Raw genomic sequence first — 16,605 nt, forward strand, 5'->3', positions numbered from 1 at the left:
GGAGATTGTCGGCTTGAAGCAAGCTATGGTTATCTTGTAACTCTTAGTCAGGATATCAATAATTATCAGGTTTGATTGTGAAAAGTAAAGAACATGAAATAAGTACTTGTTTTGCAGTAATGGAGAATAGGTTGAGGTTTTGGAGATGCTCTATCTTCTGAATCTCTGCCTTCCTACTGTCTTCTTCTTCAAGCACGCTAGGCTCCTTCCATGGCAAGCTGTATGTAGGGTTTCACTGTTGTCAATGGCTACCTCCCATCCTCTCAGTGCAAATGTTCAACGCACTCTATCACAGCACGGCTAATCATCTGTCGGTTCTCAATTGGGTTGGAATAGAATCCAGTGACTCTTTTGCGTCTGCCACTAACGCCCAGCCCTCAGGAGTTTGAAGCTCGTCACAGTCATTCAATCCTTGAATCCTACTCAGAATACCACAGACAAGGTTTAGACCTTCCGGATTCTCTTGAATGCCGCCATCAATTCTAGCTTATACCACGAAGATTCTGATTAAGGAATCCAAGAGATATCTATTCTATCTAAGGTAGAACGGAGGTGGTTGTCAGGCACACGTTCATAGTTGAGAATGATGATGAGTGTCACGGATCATCACATTCATCAGGTTTAGGAACAAGTGATATCTTAGAATGGAAGCAAGCATGATTGAATGAAAAACAATAGTAATTGCATTAATCAATCAAGACACAGCAGAGCTCCTCACCCCCAACCATGGGGTTTAGAGACTCATCCCGTAGGAAGTACACAAAGAAACGTGTAAAGTGTCATGAGGTACAGATACAATGTCAAAAGATCCTATTAATAGTGAACTAGTAACCTCGGGTATATAGAAATGAGTAAATGATGTAAAAATCCACTTCTGGGTCCACTTAGTATGTGCTTGAGCTGAGCATTGAAGCTTTCATGTGTAGAGACTTTTTCTGGAGTTAAACGCCAGCTTTCATGCCAGTTTGGGCGTTTAACTCCAATTTTTATGCCAGTTCCAGCGTTAAACGCTGGGAATTCTGAAGCTGATTTGCAACGCCGGTTTGGGCCATCAAATCTCGAGCAAAGTATGAACTATTATACATTTCTGGAAAGCCCAAGATGTCTACTTTTCAACGTTGTTGAGAGCGCGCCAATTGGGCTTCTGTAGCTCCAGAAAATCCACTTCTAGTGCTGAGAGGTCAGAATCCAACAGCATCTGCAGTCCTTTTCAGCCTCTGAATCAGATTTTTGCTCAGGACCCTCAATTTCATCCAGAAAATACCTGAAATCACAGAAAAACACACAAACTCATAGTAAAGTCCAGAAAAGTGAATTTTAACTAAAAACTAATAAAAGTATACTAAAAACTAACTAAAATATACTAAAAACATACTGAAAACAATGCCAAAAAGCGTATAAATTATCCGCTCATCAACAAGACATCACTTCTTTTTATTTTCTTTTTAGATCCAAGTTCAGTGAGTGGTACATGAAACATCTTTTCAGCATTAAAGCAGTTAAAAGAAAACTAAAATAGTCCTAGGATTCTAACTAATAAAGGATTATGCAACAAACAAAGCAAAATAGCAGAAAACCAGAACATAACATAGAAAAAGAGGGGAGGAATAAAAAAAATGAAAGGAACTCAACCACCTTAGTTATCCTAGCGGTTGCTTCATTCTTTAGGTTGTGCTCCTCAGTGAAGATGAATCGCCTCCCTTTTTGGTGCCATAGAAATAAACAGAAAACTCTTAAGCGAAGCGTCAACACCAAACTTAAAGGTTTGCTTGTCCTCAAGCAAAGAATAACTAAAAATAGAAAGAGATAAGTTATTATGAAGAAAGAAAAAGAAGAGGATAAAAGAATAAGAGAAAATTAGGATTAGGAGAGAGAGAGAATGAAAACTGGGCGAAACTAGTGCGGCGCAAGCGACGCGGATGCGTGGGTCACACGTTCGTGCAGTTAGCGCGTTGTTGAAGTGACGCGAACGCATGGAGCATGCGTTCGCGTGGAGTGATTTGTGCCATTGGCACGGGGGCAGCCTCGCATTCGCACAACTTTCTGGTTAAAAACTCATTCTGCCAAAATTGTGGGTGACGCGGTCGCATGGGTGACGCGATCGCGTGGGTGGTCGATATTGAAAAACGATGTGGACGCCTGGGGTACGCGTTCGCGTGACCAAATTTGTGCTTTTAGCACACTTCTTGCCCCAAGCCAGCACAACGCTCTGCCCAAACACTCTTTTACGTCGATTCTGCAGGTCACGCGTTCGCGTGAGTAACGCGGACGCGTGGGAGGCAGTCTTTTGGGATTCTTTTCTGTATTACTTGTGAGAGTACTAGGAGGAGTTTCAGTAACTCCTTTACTCAGCTGGCCCATTTGTGCCTCCAAATTTCTAATAGAGGACCTTGTTTCATTCATGAAACTTAGAGTGGCCTTAGATAGATCAGAGACTATGTTTGCTAAGCTAGAGGGGCTCTGCTTAGAATTCTCTGTCTGTTGCTGAGAGGCTGATGGAAAAGGCTTGCTATTGCTAAACCTGTTTCTTCCACCATTATTAAAGCCTTGTTGAGGCTTTTGTTGATCCTTTCATGAGAAATTTGGATGATTTCTCCATGAGGGATTATAGGTGTTTCCATAGGCTTCACCCATGTAATTCACCTCTTCCATTGCAGGGTTCTTAGGATCATAAGCTTCTTCATCAGAAGATGCTTCTTTAGTACTGTTGGATGCATTTTGCAAACCATTCAGACTCTGAGAAATCATATTGACTTGCTGAGTCAACATTTTGTTCTGAGCCAATATGCATTCAGAGCATCAATTTCAAGAACTCCCTTCCTCTGAGACGTCCCATTATTCATAGGATTCCTTTCAGAGGTGTACATGAGCTGGTTATTTGCAACCATGACAATGAGTTCCTGAGCTACTGCAGGAATTTTCTTCAGGTGAATAGATCCACCTGCAGAATGGTCCAATGACATCTTAGATAATTCAGACAGACCATCATAGAATATATCCAGGATGGTCCATTCTGAAAGCATGTCAGAAGGACACTTTTTGGTCAGTTGCTTGTATCTTTCCCTAGCTTCATAGAGGGATTCACCTTCTTTCTGCCTGAAGGTTTGAACATCCACTCTAAGCTTGCTCAGCTTTTGAGGAGGAAAGAACTTGGCTAAGAAAGCCGTGACCAGCTTATCCCAAGAGTTCAGGCTATCTTTAGGCTGAGAGTCCAACCATGCTCTAGCTCTGTCTCTTACAACAAAAGGGAAAAGCATAAGCTTGTAGACCTCGGGATTAACTCCATTGGTCTTAACAGTATCACAGATCTGCAAGAATTCAGTTAAGAACTGAAAAGGATCTTCTGATGGAAGTCCATGAAACTTGCAATTCTGTTGCATCAGAGAAACTAATTGAGGCTTTAGCTCAAAATTATTTGCTCCAATGGCAGGGATTGAGATGCTTCTTCCATGGAAGTTGGAATTTGGTGCAGTAAAGTCACCAAGCATCTTCCTTGCATTGTTGTTGGGTTCGGCCATTACTCCTTTTTCGAGATTCTCTGTAAGGTTTTCTCTGGATTGTTGTGCTTTAGCTTCTCTTAGCTTCTTCTTCTTTAGAGTCCTTTCAGGTTCAGGATCTGCTTCAACAAGAATGTCCTTGTCCTTGCTCCTGCTCATATGAAAAAGAAGATGACAGAAAAGAAGAGGAATCCTCTATGTCACAGTATAGAGATTCCTTTTTGTGAGTAGAAGAGAAGAAGATTAGAAAGAGGAGAAGAAAGAAGAAGAAAAATCTGAACACAGAGAGAAGAGAAGGTTCGAATTATGAGTAGAAGAGAAGTGTTAGTAGATAAATAAAATAAATAGAAAGAGATGAGAGGGAGAGAATTTCGAAAATTATTTTTGAAAAATGGTTAGTGATTTTCGAAAATTAAGAGAAGAAATAAAATTAAAATTAAAATTTGAAACAATTAGTCAATTAAAAAGAATTTTGAAAAAGGGGTGAGAAATTTTCAAAAATTAGAGAGAGAAAAGTAGTTAGGTGGTTTTGTAAAAGATAAGAAATAGTAAAACAAACAAAAAAAAGTCAATTAGTTAGTTGAAAAAGATTTGAAAATCAATTTTGAAAAGATTTTGAAATTGATTTTGAAAAAAGATATGATTGAAATTTATTTTTGAAAAAGATTTGAAAAGGAAATTAAAAAGATTTTATTTTTAAAATTAAAATTGATTACTTAACTAACAAGAAACTAAAAGATATGATTCTAGAATTTAAAGATTGAACCATTCTTAACAAGAAAATAACAAACTTCAAATTTTTGAATCAATCACATTAATTGTTAGTAAAGTTTTCAAAAATTATGAAATAAAATTAAGAAAAAGATTTTGAAAATCAATTTTTAAAATTTTCGAAAATAATAAAAAAATGAAAAAGATTTGATTTTTGAAAAAGATTTTGAAAAGATAGGATCTTTGAAATTGAAATCTTGACTTGTCTAACAAGAAACAACTTATTTTAAAAATTTTTGACTAAGTCAACCCAAAGATTTCGAAATTTGTGAGAGAAATAAGGGAAACATATTTTTTTATTTTTGAACTTTTAATGATGAGAGAGAAAAATCACAAAATGACTCAACACATAAAAATTTTGGATTAAAACAAATGATGCATGCAAGGACACTATGAATGTCAAGATGAACACCAAGAACACTTTGAAGATCATGATGAACATCAAGAACTTATTTTTGAAAAATTTTCAAGAAAAGAAGAACATGCAAGACACCAAACTTAGAGATTTTTCATGTTTAGACACTATGAATTAAAAAATGCATATGAAAAACAACAAAAGACACAAAACAAGAAAATATGAAGATCAAACAAGGAGACTCATTAAGAACAACTTGAAGATCATGAAGAATGCAATGCATGAATTTTCGAAAAAATTTTTGAGAAAAATATGCAATTGACACCAAACTTAAAAATTGACTCTAGATTCAAACAAGAAATACAAAATATTTTTTTATGATTTTATAATTTTTTTTGTATTTTTTCAAAAATTATTTTGAAAAGAACGAAAAAGAAGAAAAAATTTTGAAATATTTTTGAAAACTTTTTGAAAATAATATAAAGGTTGAAAAAAAAGAAGAAAATTACCTAATCTGAGCAACAAAATGAACCTTCAGTTGTCCAAACTCGAACAATCCCCGGCAATGGCGCCAACAACTTGGTGCACGAAATTATGATCTCAATGGCGCCAAACACTTGGTACGCACAATTTTAATCTCAACTCTTTTTCACAACTTCGCACAAATAACCAGCAAGTGCACTGGGTCGTCCAAGTAATAAACCTTACGTGAGTAAGGGTCGATCCCACAGAGATTGTCGGCTTGAAGCAAGCTATGGTCATCTTGTAAATCTCAGTTAGGTGGATTCAAATGGTTATAGAGTTTTGATAATTAAAAGATAAATAAAACATAAAACAAAGATATAGATACTTATGTAATTCATTGGTGGGAATTTCAGATAAGCATATGAAAATGCGCTGTTCCTTCTGAATCTCTGCTTTCCTATTGCCTTCATCCAATCCTTCATACTTCTTTCTATGGCAAGCTGTATGTTGGGTGTCACCGTTGTTAAGGGCTACTTCTCGTCCTCTCAGTGAAAATGGTCCTCTACATTTTTTGTACGGCTAATCAACTTTCGAATTTCTCGTCTCGGATGAAAAATACCATGCACAGATATCGTATAGCTAATCAACTGTTGGTTCTCGATCGTGTAGGAATAGGATTTACTATCCTTTTACGTCTGTCACCACGTCCTACAGTCACGAGTTTGAAGATCATCACAGTCATCCCATCCCAGATCCTATTCGGAATACCACAGACAAGGTTTAGACTTTCCGGATCTCAGGAATACTGCCAATAGATTCTAGCTTATACCACGAAGATTTTAATCTCGGATTCAGATGCCCCATTATCAGAGAGGAGTCGATGTGAATCGTTGATTAGAAACCCAAGAAATATACATTCAAGCTTGTCTTCATGTAGAACGGAAGTGGTTGTCAATCACGCGTTCATAAGTGAGAATGGTGATGAGTGTCACATAATCATCACATTCATCATGTTCTTATGTGCGAATGAATATCTTAAAATAAGAATAAGCATGAATTGAATAGAAGAACAATAGTACTTTGCATTAATACTCGAGAGACAGCAGAGCTCCACATCTTAATCTATGGTGTGTAAAAATTCCACCGTTGAAAATACATAAGTGAAAATAGGGTAGGCATGGCCAAATGGCCAGCCTCCCAAAACATGAACAATGGTCCAAAAAGATAATCCAAAGATCCAAGATCTCTAATACAATAGTAAAAAGTTCTATTTATACTAAACTAGTTACTAGGGTTACAGAAATAAGTAAATGATGCAGAAATCCACTTCTGGGCCCACTTGGTGTGTGCTTGGGCTGAGCATTGAAGCTTTCACGTGTAGAGGCCTTCTTTAGAGTTAAACGCCAGTTTGTAACTTGTTTCTGGCATTTGACTCTAGCTTGCAACTTGTTTCTGGCGTTTAACGCCAGAATAGGGCAGAAAGCTGGCGTTAAACGCCATTTTGCGTCATCTAAACTCGGGCAAAGTATGGACTATTATATATTGCTAAAAATCCCTGGATGTCTACTTTCCAACGCAATTAAGAGTGCGCCATTTGGACTTCTGTAGCTCCAAAAAATCCATTTCGAGTGCAGGGTTGTCAGAATCCAACAGCATCAGCATTCCTTTGTCAGCCTCTGAATTAGATTTTTGCTCAGGTCCCTCAATTTCAGCCAAAAAATACCTGAAATCACAGAAAAACACAAAAACTCATAGTAAAGTCCGGAAATATGATTTTTTCTTAAAACTAATAAAAATATACTAAAAACTAACTAAAATCATACTAAAATTTATCTAAAAACAATGCCAAAAAGCGTAAAAATTATTCGCTCATCATGTACGCATATTGCACACGTGCGTGTGATGAGGTGAAATGGGATCGACGTGTACGCGTAAAGCACGCGTACACGCGGGTGGCATCCGAGAGAGGCGACGTGTACGTGTGGGTCACGCGTACCCGTGCGTTGGGTTGTGCTAGAGGCACAATGCCAGCCCAACCTTCGCACAACTCTCGGGTCAATGTATGGAGGGGTGAAATTTCTACATCCACGCGTACGCGTGGGGCATGCGTGCGTGTGGATGGTCAAAAACACTTGGGTCACGCGTACGCGTGGATTGGTGCTCTGTTTTTCAAAATTTTCTATGTTTTTGCACCAAACCAAGCATTCTAAGCCTCCAAACGGCTACCAAAATACCTTAAAACCTTATTTAACTCACTAAACTACCAATTAGACTCAACAAACTAAACAAAACTTGAAATTAAACTAATTTTTTACCAATATTTACAAAAGAGAAAATGAAAAGAATTTACCATGGTGGGGTGTCTCCCACCTAGCACTTTTGTTTATTATCCTTAAGTTGGACTTATGGGGAGCTCCTCTCAAGATGGCTTGTGCTTGAACTCATCTTGGAACTCCCACCAATGCTTGGTTCTCCATTGTGCCCTATTCTTCAAAGATGATAACTCCAAGCCTTGATGGAGTTTCGCACAAGCTTGGGGCTTCCAAGGTTGATCCTCATCTTGTAATCCGGGATCCCACACTTTATTTTCACACCCGTCTTGAAGTTGATCATTATGATTCCATCCGGGTGGCAAGCAAGATGAATTCTCAATGAAGTGACCAAACATCCTTCTAGACCCAAACAATTTAGTTCTACATCAACCTTTGCAATTAAGCTTTGGCCATGTAACCATCATGATCTTTGATTTATAATACCAACCACTAACCATCTCCCTTTTGCTCTTAAAGCCACAAATATGTCTAAGTTGACCATCCGTTTCAAGCAAACCATATTCAATGGGAATAATAAAGCTTAAGTATAAGGAATTTACCCACTTGAATGAAAGAATGGATGGTGGTGGCTTGGAGAGAGGTATTTCCAATGTCCTTGCAAGCTCTACTCCCTTGTGTTCTTCCTTGATTACCTCCACCTCTTGACAGACTTCTTCTCTTTGAATTCTTTGTTCATCAATTTCATCTAACTCTTCTCCATCGCTCAAGTCATAAATGGGAGGATGAAAGAAATCTACCTCCACGTCACTCTCTATTTTATCAGGAGAAAGTTCTTCAAGTTCAAAGGATTCATCACCAAGAAGGTTGGATGCATGATCTTCATCACAAAGGAAACTCAATTCTTGCTTCATTCCCTCCAAGTCTTCATTCAAAAATTGCTTTGGAGGTTGTGCGCTCTCCTCCTCAACATCAAATTCAATCTTCTTGGAGGTATGTTCTATGGTTCTAGATTCCCATGGAGGTTCCGCATCTCCTAAGTCTTCAACCACTTCTTCCTTTTCTTTAACAATCATTGGTTCCTCCAATTATTCTAACACAAAGCAACATTCCTTCTTCTCCACTGGAGTTTCCAATCTCTCCTTCATGCTATGCTCTTCAATTGATTCTCCACATGTGGCCATGGGAGTGCTTTGAGGGTTTAAGTATTGGGAGGTCAATCGGTTTACCACCTCTTCCAAGGCAGCCGTGAAGTTTTGTACATCCATTTTCACCTCCTCTTGTCCTTGAAGTAGCAAAGTGAGAGACTCATCATCTATTAAGGCTTGGGGTGGATAGGAGGGTTCATTGTTTTGGAGAAAGGGTTCATAATAGGAAGGTGGTTCTTCTTGGTAGGATTGTGGTGGTTCAACACTCTCCACTTTTTCCACTTGTTGCACAACACACTCTATGGTTATTTGAAATTAATCTAATACTTCCTTGAGACAATTCCTTGACTATTGTTTCACTTGGATAACATGATTAGGATCATATGGCTGTTGGATCGATGGACATGAATATTCTTCCATGGAAGGTTGTAGTGGAAGGTAGAATTCATCTTGTGGTTAAAAATTTGCACACATTGGAGGTGGTTCATCTTGGTAATAGTATGGAGGGGGTGGCTCTTGAAAGTGTTGATGTTGTGGTGGTTCCATATATGGTTCATATGGCTCAAAAGATGGTTGGTGTGGTGGGTATGGATTGGGGTCATATGGAGGTGTTTGGCAAAAGGAGGCTTATGAGTGTGGTTGAGGATTATGTTGAGGATAATGTTCATAAGCATATGGTAGGCCTTGTTGATAACCACAAAGGGGTCCATCATAGCTATTGGATTGATATGCATTAGGATTGGAGTTATACCAATATGAGACCGGAGGAGGTTGGTGCACGAAATTGTGATCATCAATGGTGCCATCAACATGGTATGCTCAATTGCAATCTCAACTCTTTATCACAACTTCGCACAACTAACCAGCAAGTGCATTGGGTCGTCCAAGTAATAAACCTTACTCGAGTAAGGGTCGATCCCACGGAGATTGTTGGTATGAAGCAAGCTATGGTCATCTTGTAAATCTCAGTCAGGCGGGTTCAAATGGTTATGGAGGATTAATGACTAAAAGATGAATAAAACATAAAATAAAGATAGAGATACTTATGTAATTCTTTGGTGAGAATTTCAGATAAGCATATGGAGATGCTTTGTCCCTTCCGTCTCTCTGCTTTCCTACTGTCTTCATCCAATCCTTCTTACTCCTTTCCATGGCAAGCTGTATGTTGGGCATCACCATTGTCAATGGCTACAATCCCGTCCTCTCAGTGAAAATGTTCAACACGCTCTGTCACAGCACGGCTATTCATCTGTCGGTTCTCGATCATGTTGGAATAGAATCCAGTGATTCTTTTGCGTCTGTCACTAACGCTCTACAATCGCGAGTTTGAAACTTGTCACAGTCATTCAATCCTTGAATCCTACTCAGAATACCACAGACAAGGTTTAGACCTTTCGGATTCTCAAGAATGCCGCTATCAATTCTAGCTTATATCACGAAGATTCTGATTAAGGAATCCAAGAGATATTCACTCAATCTAAGGTAGAACGGAGGTGGTTGTCAGGAACACGTTCATAGGTGAGAATGATGATGAGTGTCATGGATCATCACATTCATCAAGTTGAGGAACAAGTGATATCTTAGAACAAGAATAAGCTGAATTGAATAGAAGAATAATAGTAATTGCATTAATACTCGAGGTACAGCAGAGCTCTACACCTTAATCTATGGTGTGTAGAAACTCCACCGTTGAAAATACATAAGAACAAGGTTTAGGCATGTCCGAGAGGCCAGTCCCATGATCAAAGAACTAGACATCCCAAGATGATCCTAAGATCTAAATTGATCCAAAGATGAAAATACAATAGCAAAAGGTCCTATTTATAGAGAACTAGTAGTTAGGGTTTACAAAAAATGAGTAAATGACGTAAAAATCCACTTCCGGGCCCACTTGATGTGTGCTTGGGCTGAGCATTGAAGCTTTCATGTATAGAGACTCTTCTTGGAGTTAAACGCCAGCTTTTGTGCCAGTTTGGGCATTTAACTCCCACTTTTGTGCCAGTTTCGGCGTTTAACGCCGGGCAGTCTTGAGCTGATTTGGAATGCCGGTTTGGGCCATCAAATCTCGGGCAAAGTGTGGACTATTATATATTGCTGGAAAGCCCAGGATGTCTACTTTCTAACGCAGTTAAAAGCGCGCCAATTGGGCTTCTGTAGCTCCAGAAAATTCACTTCGAGTGCAGGGAGGTCAGAATCCAACAGCATCTGCAGTCCTTTTCAGCCTCTGAATCAGATTTTTGCTCAGGTCCCTCAATTTCAGCCAAAAAATACCTGAAATCACAGAAAAACACACAAACTCATAGTAAAGCCCAGAAAAGTGAATTTTAAATAAAAACTAATAAAAATATAATAAAAACTAACTAAAACATACTAAATACAAACTAAAAACGCTCATCACAACACCAAACTTAAATTGTTGCTTGTCCCCAAGCAACTGAAAATCAAATAGGATAAAAAGAAGAGAATATACTATAGACTCCAAATTATCAATGAAACTTAGCTCCAATTACATGAGCGGGACTAGTAGCTTTTTGCCTCTGAACAGTTTTGGCATCTCACTTCATCCTCTGAAGTTCAGAATGATTGGCTTCTATAGGAACTCAGAATCTAGATAGTGTTATTGATTCTCCTAGTTAAGTATATTGATTCTTGAACACAGCTACTTTATGAGTCTTGGCCATGTCCCAATGCACTTTGTTTTCTAGTATTACTACCGGATACATCCATGCCACAGACAAATAACTGGGTGAACCTTGTCAGATTGTGACTCAGCTTTGCTAGAGTCCCCAATTAGAGGTGTCCAGGGTTCTTAAGCACACTCTTTTTGCTTCAGATCATGACTTTAACCACTCAGTCTCAAGTTTTCACTTGACACCTTCACGCCACAAGCACATGGTTAGGGACAGCTTGGTTTAGCCGCTTAGGCCAGGATATTATTCCTGTGGGCTCTCCTATCCACTGATGCTCAAAGCCTTGGATCCTTTTTATTTTTACCCTTGCCTTTTGGTTTAAAGGGCTATTGGCTTTTTCTGCTTTCTCTTTCTTTTTCTTTTTTTTTTGCAAGCTTTTCATTGTTTTTTCTTGCTTCAAGAATCATTTTTATGATTTTTCAGATCCTCAGTAACATTTCTCCTATTTCATCATTCTTTCAAGATCCAACAATTTTAACATTCTTGAACAACAAATTCAAAAGACATATGCACTGTTCAAGCATACATTCAGAAAACAAAAAGTATTGTCACCACATCAAAATAATTAAGCTAGTTTTAAGGATGAATTCGAAATCATGTACTTCTTGTTCTTTTGTAATAAAAACATTTTCCATTTAAGAAAGGTGATGGATTCATAGGACATTCATAACTTTAAGGCATAAACACTAAGACACTAATGATCATAAGACACAAACATAGATAAAACATAAAGCATAAAAATTTGAAAAACAGAAAAATAAAGAACAAGGAGATTAAAGAACGGGTCCACCTTAGTGATGGCGGCTTGTTCTTCCTCTTGAAGATCTTATGGAGTGCTTGAGCTCCTCAATGTCTCTTCCTTGTCTTTGTTGCTCCTCTCTCATGATTCTTTGATCTTCTTTAATTTCATGGAGGAGGATGGAATGTTCTTGGTGCTCCACCCTTAGTTGTCCCATGTTGGAACTCAATTCTCCTAGGGAGGTGTTGATTTGATCCCAGTAGTTTTGTGGAGGAAAGTGCATCCCTTGAGGCATCTCAGGAATTTCATGATGAGTGGGATCTCTTATTTGCTCCATCCTCTTCTTAGTGATGGGCTTGTCCTCATCAATGAGGATATCTCCCTCTATGTTAATTCCAACTGAATAACAGAGGTGACAAATGAGATGAGGAAAAGCTAACCTTGCCAAGGTAGAGGACTTGTCTGCCACCTTATAAAGTTCTTGGGATATAACCTCATGAACTTCCACTTCCTCTCCAATCATGATGCTATGAATCATGATAGCCCGGTCTATAGTAACTTCGGACCAGTTGCTAGTGGGAATGATTGAGCGTTGGATAAACTCCAACCATCCCCTAGCCACGGGCTTGAGGTCATGCCTTCTCAGTTGAACCGGCTTCCCTCTTGAATCTCTCTTCCATTGAGCGCCCTCTTCACAAATGTCTATGAGGACTTGGTCCAACCTTTAATCAAAGTTGACCCTTCTATAAGGGTGTTCATTTCCTTGTATCATGGGCAAGTTGAATGCCAACCTTACATTTTCCGGACTAAAATCTAAGTATTTCTCCCGAACCATTGTAAGCCAATTCTTTGGATCTGGGTTCACACTTTGATCATGGTTCTTGGTGATCCATGCATTGGCATAGAACTCTTGAACCATTAAGATTCTAACTTGTTGAATGAGGTTAGTAAGAACTTCCCAACCTCTTCTTTGGATCTCATGTTGGATTTCCGGATATTAACTCTTTTTGAGTTTGAAAGGGACTTCGGAGATCACCTTCTTCATGGCCACAACTTCATAGAAGTGGTCTTGATGCACCCTTGAGATGAATCTCTCCATCTCCCATGACTCGGAGGTGGAAGCTTTTGCCTTCCCTTTCCTCTTTCTAGAGGTTTCTCCGGCCTTAGGTGCCATAAATGGTTATGGAAAAATAAAAAGCAATGCTTTTACCACACCAAACTTAGAAGGTTTGCTCGTCCTTGAGCAAAAGAAGAAAGAAGAGAGTAGAAGAAGAAGAAATAGAGGAGATGGAGGTGGCTTTGTTTTTCGGCCAATGGGAAGAAGTAGTGTGTAGGTTGTGTGAAAATGAAGGAGTGAAGATAGGTTTATATAGGGGTGGAGAGAAGGGTAGGGTTCGGCCATTATGGGTGGGTTTGGGAGGGAAAGTGGTTTGAATTTGAATGGTGAGGTAGGTAGGGTTTTATGAAGGATGGATGTGAGTGGTGAAGAGAATGGTAGGATTTGATAGGTGAGGGGTTTTTGGGGAAGAGTTATGGAGGTGATTGGTGAGTGGGTGAAGAAGAGAGAGAGTGGTGGGGTAGGTGGAGATCCTGTGGGGTCCACAGATCCTGAGGTGTCAAGGATAATTCATCCCTGCACCAAGTGGCGAGCAAAAATGCTCCTTCTGCCAATCCTGGCGTTAAACGCCAAGCTGGTGCCCATTTCTGGCGTTTAACGCCAGCTTCTTGCCCATTCCTGGTGTTAAACGCCAGTCTGGTGCCCCTTTCTGGCGTTAAACACCCAGAATAGTGCCAGACTGGGCGTTAAACTCCCATTCTACTATCTTCACTGGCGTTTAAATGCCAGCAGATTTTCCTCCAGGGTGTGCTATTTTTCTTTCTGTTTTTCATGCTATTTTTGCTTTTTCAATTGATTTTGTGATTTCCCATGATCATCAACCTACAGAAAACATAAAATAACAAAGGAAAATAGAAAAATATAACATTGGGTTGCCTCCCAACAAACGCTTCTTTAATGTCAGTAGCTTGACAGTGGGCTCTCATGGAGCCTCACAGATACTCAGAGCAATGTTGGAACCTCCCAACACCAAACTTAGAGTTTGAATGTGGGGGTTCAACACCAAACTTAGAATTTGGTTGTGGCCTCCCAACATCAAACTTAAAGTTTGATTGTGGGGGCTCTGTTTGACTCTGTTTTGAGAAGCTCTTCATGCTTCCTCTCCATGGTTACAGAGGGATATCCTTGAGCCTTAAACACAAAGGATTTTTCATTCACTTGAATGATCAATTCTCCTCTGTCAACATCAATCACAGCCTTTACTGTGGCTAGGAAGGGTCTGCCAAGGATGATGGATTCATCCACGCACTTCCCAGTCTCTAGGACTATGAAATTAGCAGGGATGTAATGGTCTTCAACTTTTACCAGAACATCTTCTACAAGTCCATAAGCTTGTTTTCTTGAATTGTCTGCCATCTCTAGTGAGATTCTTACAGTTTGTACCTCAAAGATCCCTAGTTTCTCCATTACAGAGAGAGGCATGAGGTTTATGCTTGACCCTAGGTCACACAGAGCCTTTTCAAAGGTCATTGTGCCTATGGTACAAGGTATTGAGAACTTCCCAGGGTCCTGTCTCTTTTGAGGTAATCTCTGCCTAGTCAAGTCATCCAGTTCTTTGGTGAGCAAAGGGACTTCATCCTTCCAAGTCTCATTACCAAATAACTTGTCATTTAGCTTCATGATTGCTCCAAGGTACTTAGTAACTTGCTCTTCAGTGACATCTTCATCCTCTTTAGAGGAAGAATACTCATCAGAGCTCATGAATGGCAGAAGTAAATCCAATAGAATCTCTATGGTCTCAGTGTGAGCCTCAGATTCCCATGGTTCCTCATTAGGGAACTCATTGGAGGCCAGTGGACGTCCATTGAGGTCTTCCTCAGTGGTGCTCACTGCCTCTTTCTCCTCTCTAAATTCGGCCATGTTGATGGCCTTACACTCTCCTTTTGGATTTTCTTCTGTATTGCTTGGAAGAGTACTAGGAGGGAGTTCAGTAACTTTCTTACTCAGCTGACCCACTTGTGCCTCCAAGTTTCTAATGGAGGACCTTGTTTCAGTCATGAAAGTTTGAGTGGTTTTGATTAGATCAGAGACCATGGTTGCTAAGTCGGAAAGGCTTTGCTTAGAATCCTCTGTCTGTTGCTGAGAAAATGATGGAAAAGGCTTGCCATTGCTAAACCTGTTTCTTCCACCGTTATTGTTGTTGAAACCTTATTGAGGTCTCTGTTGATCCTTCCATGAGAGATTTGGATGATTTCTCCATGAAGGATTATAGGTGTTTCCATAGGGTTCTCCCATGTAATTCACCTCTTCCATTGAAGGGTTCTCAGGATCATAAGCTTCGTCTTCATATGAAGCGTCCTTAGTACCGCCTGGTGCAGCTTGCATTCCAAACAGACTTTGAGAAATCACATTGACTTGCTGAGTCAATATTTTGTTCTGAGCCAATATGTCATTCAGAGTATCAATCTCAAGAACTCCTTTCTTTTGATTCGTCCCATTGTTCATAGGATTCCTTTCAGACGCGTACATGAATTGGTTATTTGCAACCATTTCAATGAGTTCTTGAGCTTCTGCGGGCGTCTTCTTCAGATGAAGAGATCCTCCAGCAGAGCTGTCCAATGACATCTTGGACAGTTCAGACAGACCATCATAGAAGATACCTATGATGCTCCATTCAGAAAGCATGTCAGAGGGACACTTTCTGATCAATTATTTGTATCTTTCCCAAGCTTCATAGAGGGATTCACCTTCCTTCTGTCTGAAGGTTTGGACTTCCACTCTAAGCTTACTCAATTTTTGAGGTGGAAAGAACTTTGCCAAGAAGGCATTGACTAGCTTTTCCCAAGAGTTCAGGCTTTCTTTAGGTTGTGAGTCCAACCATATCCTAGCTCTATCTCTTACAGCAAAAGGGAATAGCATAAGTCTGTAGACCTCAGGGTCAACCCCATTGGTCTTGACAGTGTCACAGATTTGCAAGAATTTAGCTAAAAACTGATGAGGATCTTCCAATGGAAGTCCATGGAACTTGCAGTTCTGTTGCATTAAAGAAACTAATTGAGGCTTAAGCTCAAAGTTATTTGCTCCAATGGTAGGGATAGAGATGCTTCTCCCATAAAAGTCGGGAGTAGGTGCAGTAAAGTCACCCAGCACCTTCCTTGCATTGTTGGCATTGTTGTTGTTTTCGGCTGCCATGTCTTCTTTTGGTTTGAAGAATTCTGTTAGGTCCTCTACAGAGAGTTGTGCTTTAGCTTTTCTTAGCTTTTGCTTCAAGGTCCTTTCAAGTTCAGGGTCATCCTCAACAAGAATGCTTTTGTCTTTGCTCCTGCTCATATGAAAGAGAAGAGAACAAGAAAATATGAAATCCTCTATGTCACAGTATAGAGATTCCTTGAGGTGTCAGAGGAAAAGAAAAATAGAAGGAAGAGGTAGAAGAATTCGAACTTATCAAGAAAGATAGAGTTCGAATTGTGTATTGAGGAGGAGTGTTAGTCCATAAATAGAAGGATGTGAGAAGAGGGGAAGAAATTTTCGAAAATTAAAGTGAATTAATTAAAAGAAATTTTAAGAAATGGTAAATGATTTTCGAAAAATAAGATTGGGAAAGAAATAAAGT

At 39.4% G+C, this 16,605-nt stretch overlaps 1 non-coding gene across 1 annotated transcript; it reads left to right on the top strand.

Annotated features, from left to right (window-relative positions):
• The first annotated feature begins 15,671 nt into the window (after positions 1-15,671).
• Positions 15,672-15,779, top strand: LOC112704194 (small nucleolar RNA R71). Its single transcript, XR_003154830.1, has one exon. It is a non-coding gene; the product is annotated as a small nucleolar RNA R71 (small nucleolar RNA).
• The last annotated feature ends 826 nt before the right edge of the window (positions 15,780-16,605 follow it).

Source organism: Arachis hypogaea, chromosome 7, assembly GCF_003086295.3.
Source record: "Arachis hypogaea cultivar Tifrunner chromosome 7, arahy.Tifrunner.gnm2.J5K5, whole genome shotgun sequence".
In the NCBI taxonomy this organism is placed as follows: Eukaryota; Viridiplantae; Streptophyta; class Magnoliopsida; order Fabales; family Fabaceae; genus Arachis; species Arachis hypogaea.